The following is a 16,836-nucleotide window of genomic DNA, read 5'->3' on the forward strand; positions in this document are numbered from 1 at the left end:
CGTTAATGGAAGGTGAAGTTGCACCAGGAATAAAACTAGAAATCAAGGACGAAATCGTGAACCAAAAAAGGTTCTTCAAAACAATCACCATCTGATAGAAAGTCAGAGAAGTGAAGAGATAACTGAAGTGTACATTTTTAGCACAGAAAGAGGAAGCAATGCTGCAAAGGCTCGGGCCCCGCGGTAGCCAAATACGCACTCACCAACGAGTGGTGAGCCCCATGGTGGGCAAATACATTTGGAAATGGACTTATTCATGTAATCAAGAGCTACCCCAAGAGGAAAATAGGCCGTAATTTTTTTAAATGTTGTATAGACGATGGTATTCATCACAATCTATGAATATGTGTACAACGTCATTGTCAATGGGGCGGAAGTAGCAGTTTGAAAAAGGAATGAATTGTAACAAATGTCTAGTTTTACTGGTATTCATATGATCTACACTTAGTTGTAAGAGTAACAATCTCTCTTCTCGTGAGCGCCAAGCTGAGAAACCGAGGTTGGAGTGGAATCTGTTGCTGAATCACCATGTGCCTTTCATGTTGCGGACTATGTCCACTTTGTCCATTACGTTTTTGCTTGTCTGGCGATCCTACTAGAAAAACACGATATGGCAGGGGTATGTGGGTGGGAAGTACATACAGCACCAGTTTTGTCAGTTTATCTGCACGTTCGTTGTCCCTTATTTCAGCACGTCCCAGTATCAATTGAAAGTGAATCTGTTGACGCATCTCCTTTGCTCGACTGAGGCTTCACAGCATACCGTGTGCCAAAGGAATAAAGTTTCGTCTTCAGCTGCCCTTGAAGAGAATGTACATTCATCAAGTCAGTCAATACTAGGACCTTTCATTTTAAAGTCGTAGGGTAGCTTCATAAATGGCGTACCACTATACGCAGTTAACATCGACGCTTCAGTAGGCAACAGGAAATGCGACTCGCTCAAAGACACACATTTTGGAACCATGCGTCTACAACGTTTACCAGTCATGTCAGTTATGATCCAACATCGACATTGTACAAGTCCTCAGTTCACTCGGGGTTACGGATGTTTAAGTATATGACCATTATATACAGCACAGCGAATTTCTGAAGAGAAATCGTTTGCTTTACACTGGTCTCAGCTTAATTTTTTTACCCTCTGTCGGGATAATATTTTAAAAACTATCTTTCGTATGACTGACGAGGTAAGGCAGTCTCCTTACGTTTGCTGCAGAATATTAAGAGAGGAAATCCAAATGCTGCTCTCATCCTGTTCATCTCACCTCCAGACATCCGTCGTGAATGTGCATCCAGACTGAAAAAGTCTAAGGCATTGAATCTGAAGACCATACACGGGTATCAGCCATCAGTACCAAGGCTCAAGTCAAGGAAAAGCTTTCTCCATTCAACTGAAAGCCTCACTGAACCACCTTCGAACTTCAGAGTCAACTCATGACGTTCCAGATCCAGCCACCTTGCAGGGTGGATGATCCCGACCGAAAGCCTCCCATCAGGTCACGAAGAAAGCCTGTCAATATGGAAAACCCTGAACAGGCCGCGTTCTGGAGTTGGAAGAACGAAGACCAACTTGAAAAAGTGGGGATTTGCATGCGACTTCACAGCATGTGAATGTGGTAAACAACAGACAATGAGTCATCATCTTGTCTACAGCCTATGCTCAACGTCATGCACGCCACAGAATGTCATCGATGCCACAAAGGGAGCATGAGAAGTTGCTGCATACTGGTCACGCCGCATTTAATTGTAATGCTTATAGTACCATGTTTTGGAACATTTTGTAGAACTTGTAAGCTAGAGTGTGTGTTTCTGACACGATTAAATAAAATTCTGTTCATCAGCAATATAGGGACGCATTTCTGATATCTGAATCTTTTCGGAGGCATTTTAATAGGAGCTGTCCCTGTAATCGTTGCGGCGTATTGTCGTGTGAACAACTTTTTCCGTTAAATTTAAAGGCAGCGAATGAGCCGTGTCTCGAGTTGAGATGTGCGCTCTCCCGATGGCGACGGTTGCAAGTCGCGACAAGACGTGGCCTTGGGGGCAATGAGGGTGGTTACAAGAGCCCGAAGAGGCGCTTCCTCTTTGCCATCGCCCTAGTTCCAGGCAAATGCACGAAGTACACGAGACCTTTATTTTAAATGCTACACTTCAAGTTGACTGCATAATCGTAGTGAGTGTGTGTTTAACAATCTGCACTTTACAAGTGCCCGCCTTGGTTGTGGTTAGGGATTGACTAAACTATTATTCTAACATGTAGCAGTCTCGTATATATCGAAAAGCAACGAAATTTGGGGTTTAACGTCGCATCGATGATGTGGTCATCAGCGATACACGCATAAACTTGGAATAGGAAAAGGATTCGGGGCTCGGGCGTGTCCTTTTGAAAGAAACCATATCCCGTCATTCTTCTGACGCAATTTAAGGAAATTTCACAAAAAATTTAAATTTGATGGCTGGACGGGAGTCTAAACCGCCATCCTCTCTGAGTAGGATGGGCATTCGCGAAGGAAGAACTGCGTGTGTGCGTGTGAGTGCGCCACGAAAGTTGTACCGAGATGATAACTAAAAACTATACGAAATCGCCGACTGCAATTTTAATTTCACCTAGTTCCTAGTTTGTGATTCTTGATTGTCGTCGTCATTCCGAAGCCTAGTTTGATGTACCTCTCCGCGGAGGTCTATTTTCTGCAAGCCTCTTCATCCCTGCATAACGACTGCATCCATTGTTCATTTGAACCCGTTTACTGTATTCGAGTTTTGGTCTCTCTCTCTCTCTCTCTCTCTCTCTCTCTCTCTCTCTCTCTCTCTCTCTCTCTCTCTCTCTACAATTTTTACCCCCTCCACACTTCCGTCCATAACCGAAATTTATTGTTCCTTGATGCCTCACGCTCAGTACCTCCTTTTCAGACATGTTTTGCCACACATTTCTTTTTCCTGCAATTCGACTTAGTACCTCCTCAACAGTTATCTGTCTAACGGTCTGCATTCTTCTACAGCACCGCATATCAAAATCTATTCTCCTACTGTAAAAAATAAATAAATAGACTTCCTAAGACTTAAATTTATATTCAATGTTAGCAAATTCCACTTTTTCAGAAATGCGTTTCTTGCTGTTGCCAGTCTTCGCTTTATATTCTCTTTACATTAGCCGTCGTCAGTAATTTTGCTACCCAAGTAGCAAAATTCAACTGCTTTTTGTATCTCATTTTCTAATCTAATACCATCACAATCACCTGGTTAAAATCGACTAAAGCCCATTACTCTTGCTTGACTCAGGGGATTACAAGGGACTCCACAGCGAGGTCATCAGTCCTCTCTTCCTTCAATAATCGACGCTTAAAGGATTTCATGACGAGGATAGACAGCTTTAAGCACAAAAAAGTTATAAGCTACCGTGGAGTTGGGGACGTGGACTGGCCAGAAGCAGCCAGCGGTCGCCGCCCGCGCCCACCCAACCACTCCCGAGCTACGTAGTCCTGCCGAGTGCGGCGCGAGGTCAACTTCCACACCCGGTCGACAGTTTCCCCAGTCACAAAATGGTGAAAAGCAAAAACCGTGACAAGAAGAACGAATATAAGAGCATGAAGAAGCTCAAAATGTCGTTTTCAACCGTATTTATCTTTCCGAAACTACCTATCGTACAGGTTAGTTGAGACCAAATATGAATTTTAAGGCGGCAAGACAAAACACGCAGTGTTCTTCCAGCAAAACCGTCATAATTAAAATGCTGTCCACCTGAACTAATTGTCAGATCACTGGTACAATGTTCACGCCATATAGTATACACAGCGCACGGTCGGGTAACCAAGAAAACGGGATATTTAAGTTTTCGTAAGCGAAGTGGCAAAGCGTCTTTAAACCTGCGATCACGTGACAGGAAACACAGCATACAAATACATTTATCAGACGAAGAGGTCCTCCTCGCAGATGCAAAACGCTCCTGTTAAATTAAACAATGTCACGGTAAGCAAAGACGTCCCCTTTATAAACAATTTTTTTTATACTTGCTGCACAAAATGGCCATCCCAAGCAACTAATACGAGGGGCGTACAGTAAGCAGTGCAACACTTTTTTTGGCCAATTTATGTTGAAAAATGCTGACTTTGTTGTGGGACATAGTGGATAATTCCCGCTTCAGCCCCTATAGTTTTATCAAATTCCGACTGGTATCAGCGCTATACGTAGCCTTCAAATTACCGTCTATAACAGAGGAGTATTCCAGCCGGAGAGCTGTCATTGAGTTTCTTTTGGCGGAAAACCAGAGCATCGCAGATATTCATATGCGCTTGCAGAATGTCTACGGAGACCTGACAGTGATCAAAAGCGCGGAGAGTCGCTGGGCGAGGCGAGTCGTCATCGCGACACGGCCGCGCAAACCCGTCCGATCTTCCGCGTGCCAGCAGGCCGCACACAACTGCGAAACTGAAGAAGAAACTGCACCGTGTTCGTCGCCACAAAAATGCAAACGAACTTCTTGATGACAACGCAAGGCCTCGCAGATGTCTGCGCATTCGAGTCCAGCTTACGGAACTACACTGGACTGTTCTTCATTCACCCTACAGCCCGGGATGTCGCTCCTTCCGAATTCCATCTCCGCGGGAAGCAGTACGTGGATGATGAGGTTACTGATGCATTAAGACGTTGGCTCCGACGCCGACCAGTAGAGTGGTATCTTGCAGGTACACAGGCCCTCCCTGTAAGGTGGAGTAAGGCCGTCGCACAGAACAGAGATTATGTTCAAAAATAGCGTTTTGTGGCCAAAAGAGTGGACAATAATATGGTCTATTGGAATCGTGGATAAAATCAACCCGCTTTCAGGAAAAAAGTGTAGCATTACTTACTGAAAGCCCCTCGTATATTCGCTCCACACAACAAATTCAGCGCCTCTTCTGAAAATGGGCTCTCGGCTCGAAATAATCCAGATTAAGTCAAACATCTAAATAGCAAAGCTAATGTGCGGTAATGGTTTTCTTTAAAAGCCGTTAAGTTGCTAGGGGACGAAAAAGGAGCCCATTACAGAGACGGAAATTCGAGAATGTAACAAGTCACTTCTCAACAGCCGGATCTAGTAGCAATAGATGTAAAAACTTGCGGAAAAATTCGGGTAACAGTCATAACAGTTGGCACTCACGCTAACTAACGCGTGGAAAATATCTGCCCAAATGTATGGCTATCATTAACATGCATGACGCTACGCTAGATCCCATGACTCGTACTTACATCGACGCTACCCAAGAATGGACAACTGACATTTATAATAAATCTGTGGATCGCGGTATAATTTTTATTTACAATAATATACTTGTGGGTTTTTATTTTGGGGTATATATGACTGCCTTCTATATTTAATATTATCACGAACCAGAATAAGGGGAAAGATTTGGAAGAGGTGATGACATAGCGACAGAAGAACACAGACAGGATTACCTGAGTCCGTCAACACAAAATTGTTAACCAGACCGCAGAGTGCGGTGAGGACAGGTAGATGTGACAAGTATCGTACACCCAGCAACATGTCCACAAAAATTGTTCCAGTAATAAAACACGCTACAACCACTAATCCCACTACACCATTAGAATTCTGTTATATTCTGCCATAAAACTAACGTCAGTTTCATTAAAAATCAGGAATCAGAGCGACATGCGACGTAACTAGGTTTTTCTGGAAGGAAGGTTATGGTAACATCAGTGAAGTTGATTTTAAAAGCTAAAATAATTGCCAAACAGCGGCTTCACGCCTGCAAACGGTTTACGTTAATTAGCCCTGGTAATATCAACGGGGAGTGGGAGTGGCGTTTACTTTATATCCACCATTGAAAATACTGTGTTCTAGAACAAGTTACTTTTTTATTTTATTTTTAATATCAAAGAGAGCCCTGCCACACCATCCGTTGTTAGTAAACGCTAGTGAAAATGAGTTGGTATTGCTAAGATTAATTCCAAATAATGAAAATAACGACAAAGTTATGTAGGACTGTAAGCAGTACCTTAGTATAATGCAAATTAAGCTTCATAGCTAACTCTAGTTCTCTTGTTGCAAACTGACTTTACACTCAGATTGCTGCTAGCCATGGAGCCGAAAACTGTCCTCCAGATAGCGGCTATATACCGATCTAAACAATTATTCCCTTAATGCCTTTTGCCGCGAATTGCAATAATACCAAAGCGATTCTAATAAGTAGATGACTGTTTTTGAGCGCCAATGGATGCAGATTCTATATGAAGCCACTCACATGCGCTGTTCCGTGAATATTTCTAGTAACACCACACACACAGAGAGAGAGAGAGAGAGAGAGAGAGAGAGAGAGAGAGAGAGAGAGAGAGAGAGAGAGAGAGAGAGAGAGAGAGAGAGTGTTTTTAAATTCCCCTTAACAAAAGAAAAAGTGTTCTGCTAGAATTCAAAACCAGAATAGCAACATATAATCTTAAAGTAGCCGCAAAAATATATTAGATTTGACCTTAGGTATTCTTCATTACCGTATACAAACCGATTTTTTTATTTTTCTTTCTTTCTTTCTAGTGGAAATTTATTCAGGTCTTAAGGGGTTAAAGCCTCGCTTCTTAACTTTTTTGAAACGGTACTTTCAGTAGCTATTTCAGAGGGCAACAACGCTTGAAATATCGTTCACCTACGGCAAAGAGCAGTTCTTAAAACTTTGTCTCTCGTCGGTGCTGATGCACGGAATGCAAGATTAGACGTCAAAAGCCTCCACCATGCAAACACGCACACACATTTGAAATTCGTGCCTAACATCGTCTCCTCGAAATTGCATGGACAGCACAAGAAATAAAGTTTTGCACAATTAAAAATACTGCGTTGTTAATAACATTGAAAAACAGGAAAACTAATTACCTCCGCCGTGTAATTAGGAATTTTAACTATTAATTACTGAAACTGAGTAGTAAAGGGAAAACAGAAGCTCGATGGGGGAAGAGGTTCTGTCTATTACGATATTGGACAGAGTAGGTATGAGGCATGTTTCAGCTAATATCGAGAAATGAATACGTATCCAACGAGAGAAGAAAAATAGACCATCAAATAGACCAAAAAGAGTTTCTATGTTACACGCTTAATCTATTTTCTATGGCGTTACTAGATACAATAACGCATCTAATTTTGAAATTTGTATTTAATATTTAGCGTGTACATAGATTTTAAAATTTTTGACAGTGACTCAGTAAGTGTTTGATAGCAAAATCAGGGCTGTGTGGTTCGATCCCCAGTCACACCTACACTTTTTTCTGCCTATTCTCGCTTCTTTCATCGTTGGCTGCGTTTTATTAAAGTAAAAGCCGTCAGGATGCAGCGAGATTCGGAGTCCCCAATAATCTATAAGTCTTCCTGTAACTGGCTACATCGGCTCCATTGTCTGAAGTGTAATGGCATACAACCTCCAATGGTGGCTTTGCTAGTGAAGCACTATGGTGTTCAAACTGACCGTGTTGCGGACTATTTCACTTTAAGGACAATGTAAGCTATAAGCATTGAAAGGTAGCAGGCTTGGCAGCCGGCTGTCCAACAATTTATATCCGCCAGGACTATTTCGGTCAGTGGGTTTAGTAATTCAAACAGCGGTGGTTGGTTATCATGTCCGGATGTGCTACAACACATTGTAAATATCACATTAAAACTATGCTGTATCTCTTCGAATGCGAATCAGAACTCGCACTAAAATTATGCCACCACTATTCGAATACCTGCTGGTTGCAAATGAAATAAATGAAAACGTTATCTGCAGTGCTCTCTCCGCGAATCATGGAACCAGTGTCGAATGCTGAAATGATTATCAGCCGCGCCACGATCAACTCAGAAAAGAGACGTAGCTCTGTGTTTTCGACTGTACATGCTCTGATAAAACGTCATCCCTTCTATCACTGAGTGCTATGTCGCTCACAGCAATATGTCAGTACTTTTCTTTGAAAGTATGTGTAATACTCATATTGTGCAAGTGTAGAGTATGAGACATTTCTGAGGAGCAGTTGACGTAACGGCGCCGTGGCCGAGTGACAGCGTGTAATAAAAAAACTGAGTTAATGAATCAACAACGAACTGAAAACGGGTGTCTTTCGACGTCCGGGCTGAGCAGATACATCGAACGCAAACGAACAAAATGAGATTAAAAAAATTTAAAAAGTTGTCTGATTGGCAATTCGCAGTCTCGGGTTCGATTTCCACTACTACCGTTTTTTTTTCCTTTTTATTTCATTTTATTCCTTGCAACATTAAACGATTAACGGTAAATTTAAGCAATTCAGTTTATATATCTAAAAATAACATACTGAATTTAATTACGATTCCTACCGTTGTAAGACAAATGTCGTCAATGTAGCACATTGGTAAAATCTTGCATGAGCCGCCACTGAAGTCAGGAACAGTTTGTAGTGTAAATCTCGCCTTACTTTTGATACCGTGGTACAATTACTAACTATTTTTCGTAGTATGGTTAATAAATACTTCGAGTTTCGACAGTGGGAATCCATCTCTAAAACACAGATTCTGGAACGCTTGCTAATTTATGATTGGCTTCCGCCTTTTGGAACCACACTGGACAGAACAATTGATAAATGAGGGTGCAGTAACCTCTGAGTTTTTGTTGGCAAACCTTGCGTGCAGCGCAGTTACTCGCGCCTGCGGGTGCACACAGAGAACACTTGTTACCCGCTAGTCAAGGTGCACCAACCCCATTATTAGTGTGGAATCCCGCCCTCTCGTCTCTCATAGGGTGTCTAGAAAACTGTTTTCCCGGATAGCTAGACAACATACAAGCAAATCATATTAATGGAGTTTATTACAGAACTGAATTGACAATATTTAACTTTGTATTTACAACGAGTTGTCGCAAGCAATTGGCGACATGCAAATAGTCCATGTCCTCCGCTATATACAATGTCCAAGCAAGTTAATCACACAAGTTCATAAGGACACAAGTCACGGCAATCGTTATCATCACTGCGTATCTTCTATTCCGGGTCCACCAGTGGCGCGTCTTCTACTGTCCGGCGAGTCTCTCATTCTCTTCGTGTAGATGCCGCTCCTGTCGGGACGTCCTAGTCCGTGTGCTACTGGCTGACGTCGACTCAGTCCTCTCTGCTGTATCGTCCTTGATCTTCGTGCCGGCGCTTGTCGTTAAGCCGGAACAATTAGCTCTGAAGTATTTCTCACGTGATACTACATAAACTACTCTGCAAAAAACTGATTTTCATGTTACTTGTGCTTTACGTGTCAGCTGCTACGTCAAGTGCCCGTCATTTCGTTAATGGTAACAGTTACTGTGATACTTCGCATTTAAGTCACTAAGCGAAATTCGGAAAGATTGCAATGAAAAATAGCGGCTTCTTTGATTTTGCGATTAGTGTATAATACATTATTTGTTGCTGCGTAAGAAACTTGGCTGCCATGTTGAATTTTTGTTTAAGCTTTGGAGATCTCCATCTGTCACCAACGTCAAGAAAATTGATTTTATGTAGCACACACATTTTCAGTCACGTTCACCGGCAATACACCCAGGATGAAATATTCTTAACGCCCACATAACTCAATTGGTGTGTGATATAGAAACAAGATTTTGACGAGTGGCAGCACACAACAAGGAGTCTCTTGCTTCATGGTTAATACGAGAAACTTCATTATCTACCGCATTAAACTACAGATTTTTGCATTTAATTTTTAAGCACCACCGATAGCTGGTGAAGATATTATACTTATTTTTATACCGCGTAAGCGCCTTTTCACAAGCTGTTAACCTCACTTGTCAGTTCCTCACTTAAATCACTGTCTCAGAATTTTGCCCCAGCTGCATTTGCACTAGCATGTTAGTGAGGTGACATTGAGAATTCCGCCATGTTTTGGTAAAAATAGCAAATTTTAACAGAACAAGAATATATATATATATATATATATATATATATATATAACCTGGCGCGCGCGCGCACACACACACACACACACACACACACACACACACACACACACACACACACACACACACACAGAGAGAGAGAGAGAGAGAGAGAGAGAGAGAGAGAGAGAGAGAGAGAGAGAGAAGAAAACACTGCAAGTGAGAGAGGGGCAGCGGTAGTGGAATATAGTGTAAATCAATGGGAGAGAAACAACACCGTGAGACTGACACACAGACAGTGGTAGTAAGAGGCAGGTGCTGAGTATGAAGGCTTTACTACAATGGGAGACTGGATATCAAGACGTAGGCTGTTTTGTGTTAAAAGAGCGCAAATATGTTCGCATGCTAAATTTTTTGTGAGCAAGGCGACATGAGGATTGAGACAGCTGGTTCCTCACTGTTCTGTATGAGTCTTTTCAAGAGGAACATATTCACCTTTTTGTGCTCAGGCAGGGAGCATTTTTCCGCTGGTTCATACTATGGTAATATAGGTTACACGAGATACTGCTCCCGGAATTCGAGCGAATTAACTGTTGCTCCAGGTGCAATAAATAGAATCAGAATGTCCGGTACTATAGATGCGTGTACCACGAGTCACTACTAACAGTACTAACTTCAGTTGCACATTGTTTGCAGTGTTATCTTGTACTACAGAACATTCAAGGAAGTTATACAGACCGTCACTTGTCACTGCGCTGTATTTAGAATGCGCATGCCGCCGAAGAAATAACGCAGTGTTCCGACAAGCAGGAAGTCTGCATACAGCTGTATCAGAGCAACTTTTCCTAATTTCCGGATGTCATAGAGGGTAAAACTGTAAACATTAACGGTACTTATCAATGATACAGTGTCTGCAAATGCTACTTATCTATACAAAAGCCAGACCTCATCACTCACGTTTTAGATGCCTTTGTTTCAGTTGTCATTCTTACTTATAATAAAAAAAATTAACTTCAGTACTTTATTGCGAAGTGACAGTCTACCAGCTGTGAAATTTATTTATTTAGTTGCGGGATTTATAAAATGCAACATTGTTTTTTCTACGAAAGTGCGGAAAGACAAGCTTCTTAAGTACAAAATTGACACAAAATTAAGTTTCTTCCCTCCAATGCGTAATTTCTTTCCAAGCACATTTTCTGCAGTGAACTTCTGCTTTCCAATGATTTCCACACATTTTCAATCATGATTAGAGTAGACTGCACTAACAACAAATCTGAACAACATTTAATAATATATCTGTAATTTTCTATTATTTAATTACAATAATTTCATGGAAAGGAAACAATTAGTAGCACACCTGCGTGGTTTGCCCTTGCTAAGATCATTTCACATTTGTTTTGCAATGAAGTCTTTCAAGCGCTTTTGTTACAATATATAACATCCTTCATCCCAGTGCAAGTTGAATACGACGGATAACTGGTCACCGCTTTAGTTAAAAAAAAGCTTAATTTCATGCCTTCTATTATTTCACAAAAGTAGTAAAAGCTATTATGATATAGCTTGTTTAGTGTTCCCTTACATTCAAAATTATTTGGAATGTAGAAGAAAAAAAATAAGACCTCAATCACGTCTCCAGTTTCCCACTGTGGGCTTCAAAGAAATATCACACCAGTCACATAAATAAAGAATGAGAATACAAAGTTTAAATATATAGAGCGAATACGAGCGCAAGGACGCTTTCAGGGAGTAGGAAACTGAAAGAATTGAAATAAATTGGTTGCAAATGTAGTGGCGAAGACTCATCAGGAACCGAAGACCACCACAAGTAGAGAACTGGAAGATATCTCAGTCATGTCGAACAAGTTCGGCTTCAGATGCTATGCAAAGAATGATTTGAATGTCACCTGTCACTTCATGAAATGATTTCCTCTTCTTAGTGCGCACCTCTGGAAATTCAAGGTTTAGTAATTGCACTGACAAATTTTTACGTCAGGAAGTATGGCGCCCCAATATTCGCGGAGATATTTTAATTCATTTAATAAGCTCCAAGAGTGTCCTACTCTAACATCTAAAATAGTATTTCCAGCTTTTAGTAATTGCTACGTAGTCAATTGGTGCCAACTGCTTTGGCTAAATTGATGCCAAGATTAAAAACTTGAATGACCTCATAACACAATACACCCTGTCACATAGGACGTGTTTCACCCGACAAATTTAACTGCGAGCCTCCACAGCAATCGTAATCTCAATCCAAGTAAGCAGCAACTGGTACTGCAACATCAACCCGAGCACTTCAATTGGAATTAGCCATAGAAAAAAATAAACTTCTAACACACTGTTTCAGAATTTATCGTCGTCGTGGACTGCTACGAACAGGTTGTAAGGATGTTTAATCACTCCGAATAAAGTATCTGCTTCATGCCAACTCTCAGCAGGATAAACTCCACATAACGCTACGACATGCACACACAGAATATTTTGCAAGAGGATTTCACAGAATAAAATGTGTCTGAACTCCTCTGTAAGGTTCTCTAATATCACTTTTCATTTTAAGTATCATTTAACAGATAATGCACTTTTAAGTGTTTTCCAGTTCTCGTCGGGCTCTGACCTTACTAATGCGTTTTATGATCAATGGCGACTTAAGATGTCTAATATTCCGAGAAATTTCCATTATTTGCATCTCCAATTTTTTGAGCTGAATCTCTGAAGGTCAAACCTCTCTGACCAAGAAATGTCACGTCAAATAATGTGAGAGTTTCCACGTAAGGCTACTCTGCGGAAGAACAAAAGAAAGTTACCTCTTTACTTCGGAATATCAGCATGCCAATAAACCTCTTTCATGTCGGTTCATTTCTTCACTTTAACTGTTCTTCCATGAGAAATAAATACAAACAGAGATCTTTTACTGTGTTTATTGTTGAATGCGAAATACTTTCTGTATACTCGTTTTTGTGCAAAATCACCCTGAGACGGAATCTGAAGTGCCTTACAGTTGAAAGATGGTGGCAAACCTACCAACTTAATAAAGACGTTCACAGCTGTTGCCGTGTACATTTGTTGGGGAAATTTTTTAGGTTGGGTTTTCCACAAGAAAGCGCATTTTCTACTTTACAAAGGTAGTTTTTGTGCATGATATATAAAGAAAATCTAGTGCATTCAAGATTAAATACGAAACAGGATAGTACAAGATGGTTGTGGTGCACGATGTATAAAGCAAATTTAGTGCATTCAACATGAAACACGAAATAGCATTGTATGCAGCTGGCCTGTATGACTCATAAAACGGAAGTGAGGAGGAGATAGATTGGTTATGCTGGTGTTGGAGTAATGATCTTTTATTTATCATATGATAAAATTTTACAACAGCAGTCTGCTATTTGCCAAATTTGCATCCTGGGTGATCCAGGCCCCTGAAGGGACTTGGGTCCCCCATGAGGCTTGGGCCCTGGGAATGCAATTTGCCCCCTGCCGGACCTCCTCCCCCCCCCCCCTCTCCCTCCCTCCCTCCCTCCCTCGAAGAGTCTGTATGACCGTGGCCATGTTTCCGCACAAACTCACTAGATGGCATGGCTGTGCTTAGTAACACACTTGATTCTCGGCGCATTAGTTACGGTGAAACAATAGACGCCGATTGTGATCCAAGAGTGAAGATTAAGTTCTGCGTGAAGCTCGGGAAAAATGCTAGTGAAACGTAGGAAATGATTAAGCAAGCATATGCAGGTGAGGCACTTTGAAGAAGTCGTGTTTTCAAGTGGCATAAAAGATTTCGTGAAGGCAATAATTCAGTGCAAGACGATCCCAGAGCTGGTAGCCCGCCTATAGCGCATACCGATGCAAACGTGGAGCGTGTAAGACAGTTGCTACAAACAACGCCCCCATTTAGCTGTACGTGCAATATCAGAACTACTTAATTTGAATAATGATGTGTGCCATAAGATTTTACGCAAATATTTCGGGAAACGTAAACTTAATGCAGAACTCGTCCCTCAAACATTGACAAACAAAAAGAGGAAGGACGAAGAATGTCTGCTGAACTACAAGATAAGAGTCAGATGTGATTCCACATTTCTGTCAAAGATTATTGCTGAGGATGAAAGTTGGTGCTAACAGTATGGCCCTCACAAGAAACGTCAAAGCGCTGAATGGCGGAGTCCTGAATCACCGGTCTCGAAATAAGTCAAACGACAGCCTTCGAGCATGAAGACAATATCGATCGCAGTCTCTCATAAAGGGTTATTTCAGCATCAGTATGTTCCTCTAGGTCAAACAGTAAAGCAGACGCTTTATATCGAAGTCTCAAAGTTTGTTGCAAGTTATACTTGGTGGGGGTACGGTGTCGGCGGTAGCCTGGCCAGCGGGACTAGTGATCTTAATCTTGCTGCAAGCAGACAGTGCCTGACACAGCAGGTGCAACGTGTGCCCGGATTCCGTCCCCGTATAAAGTTCGGTCGGCTACCGCTGCTCGCATAATGTGTCCATCTCGACGGACGTCTGTACTACGCGGACGTCCAGAAGCTGGTCCACAATTGCGAGTATGTTCCACAGACCACTGCTCAAAGCAGCGACGCACCACAGATACACTGTGGCCGAAATGCGCAGCATTCCATCATCATTACATGACCACTCAGCTTCCCACAGTTTCACAAACGACCCCGTTCAAATGGTTGAAGCTGTTCAACACGAGCACGTACTCGACGGTGCTGCATGGTTGTAGCCGAAAATGAATGTTGCAAACAATGTTCTCTAAATTCGGCACAGTTACAGCCTGTAAAGTCAAAATACTATAGTGACAAATCAATAACACTACAAACCTTCTGTACGCACGTATAATACCCTGGTGCCACTGTACACAATCCCTGAGGGTATTATATCTTTTCCAGCAGTGTAGAACCAATAATTTACTAAAGTTAATAAAGGTTACGAATGGTACAGAATTAACAAGAAGCACTTGGGAATATGGAACTGAACACACGCCGCAATAGACTGCTGGCCCGTGAGCTTAGAGTTGTTCAACATTATCATACAACCCAGAAGTCAAGGGAGCCAGCGCACTTTCTGGTACACAAGTGTTGCTGGCATTTCTACTTAAACCACCTTCTACCTACGCCATTTGTCATTTGCGATCCCCAGAGACGTGATAATCCGAGAGCATAAAAAGTGTTTAACGTCAGCGGTATATGACTGTAGACATGCGCGTGTCCCTAGACCTACACCTTTCTGTTCCAATAGTTTGAGTAGCTTCATTGTTACAGTTCTCTGCGGTGAACTGATACTATGAGGTGAACAAATCCTATCGCATAACCTACGTGGCGTTCCTCAGATATGGCGCCTTTGTCTCAGCTGTGTGATTCACAAATCTCTGCAATGCTCGTTACAGCGTTCATGTTACCATGAAAAGGACAAACCCCGGTACAAATCTTCAGCAGTGAAAACCGTAAGATATGCGAAGACTTAACCAACAAAGATTCCCATCACGTACGACAACACGACGCTGCCATGCGATGGGAGGGGAGACCGATTGGATAGCGGTCCCATCGACATCAATTTGATGATGAATGCCTTGATTTCGCTCAACCCCAGCAATACCAAGATATTTTCCATAACGTGCATTACCAAGCGGAAAGGAGGGGGGGGGGGGGGGTACTTTGTGCTAACTCAAAATATTTAAATGTTATTTAATTATATTAATAACGTGCCTTTTAAAGAGATACGGATGTGGTGGTAAGTAGGGTCCAACAACTGATCTTTTAACCCATTCTTAGCATTATCAACGCAGTTTTAATCATGTAGACTACCGACTAAGTGACCACTACAAAAAAAAATTAAATGCAAATTTCGTCAACTGTTGTTGACTTTTACTCTTGATATACTTTTGAAAGGGGTACTGATGTGTAAGAAAGGCCCTGAATCTGAAAATTCCGAATACGACTTTCACTGGGGGAAGTGACATCTACTACTGAGGCACGCCGGGGTTAACCATAACTGGAATCTGGAAAAAGAATGCATTTAAAACTTTAAACACTTTTTCAAAATTTTAAAATATAAAATAACTGACTACATTAGAGCTTTCCAAAAGGGGGCATAAAGTACCCTCCGCTCCCCACGTTGGTATTGCAACGGTTAAGCTATGACCCCGTCATTTGCTTGATGTGATTTTAAGATCCCACAGAACAGTCTGAAGCAGATCTGAAGCCGCTCCTCCAGAATACGAGTAATCGCCAGCTGGCTCGGTACGACAGGGATTTGGTGGCATTTTAAGAGCATAATTCAGAGAATGGTTGATACGATTTTAGCGTGCACAAACAGGTTAATATATTCAGTTTCTTGGTTAGTGTAGATTTAACTACTATTCTCTCTTGTGAACGCTTTTTGCGAGAAAAATGTATAAAGGGAACAACGGCAGTTAGGCTGTTCGCAGTATTAGTTAGTTTTCCTGTCATTTAGCCGAAAACTGCTAACACTTCGAAGCAAAGATGTTGGAATGAAAGTAATTATCAGAGAAAAATATGTGTCATTATCAGCATAAACTAACACGACTAAAACGTGAATATACAATGATTACTATAACTGTACAATCGAGACAACGAAACACTGACAGTGATCGATATTAATCCCGTCATGCTTGGGACGAGATTCTAAGATTCAGTTATGAACTCCACAGTTTAATAATTTGAGAGTTGCAACATTTTATAGACGGTCTTCAGCTAACGCTAAAAATCATCTAAGCTACTAACAAAATAAAATTGATATCACAGATAAATTAGAAAATCTTGTATTTGGTATTCAGCCAAGGAGATCCTCCTTCCAGAAACACTGGGACGCAGATAACTAACTCGCAGACCATCGTCTGAGAGAAGCTCCAACGCGACGGACAGGTGCTATTTAAAACACTAGCCACGCGCCAGCGCCACGCGCCTGGCTGCCGCCTCGAGCTACAGCGGTTTCTGCTTCTGTCGAATTTTGTTGTTTGCAGTAGATTAGTCCTCCGTGTACA

General features: G+C 41.7%; 1 protein-coding gene across 12 annotated transcripts in view; it reads right to left on the bottom strand.

The window, feature by feature from the left end:
• The window catches only part of LOC126278045 (receptor expression-enhancing protein 1), a 628,988-nt gene that overhangs the window by 138,720 nt on the left and 473,432 nt on the right, over positions 1 to 16,836 (bottom strand). The window lies entirely within an intron of this gene.

This window comes from Schistocerca gregaria, chromosome 6 (genome assembly GCF_023897955.1).
Source record: "Schistocerca gregaria isolate iqSchGreg1 chromosome 6, iqSchGreg1.2, whole genome shotgun sequence".
NCBI classification, from domain to species: domain Eukaryota; kingdom Metazoa; phylum Arthropoda; class Insecta; order Orthoptera; family Acrididae; genus Schistocerca; species Schistocerca gregaria.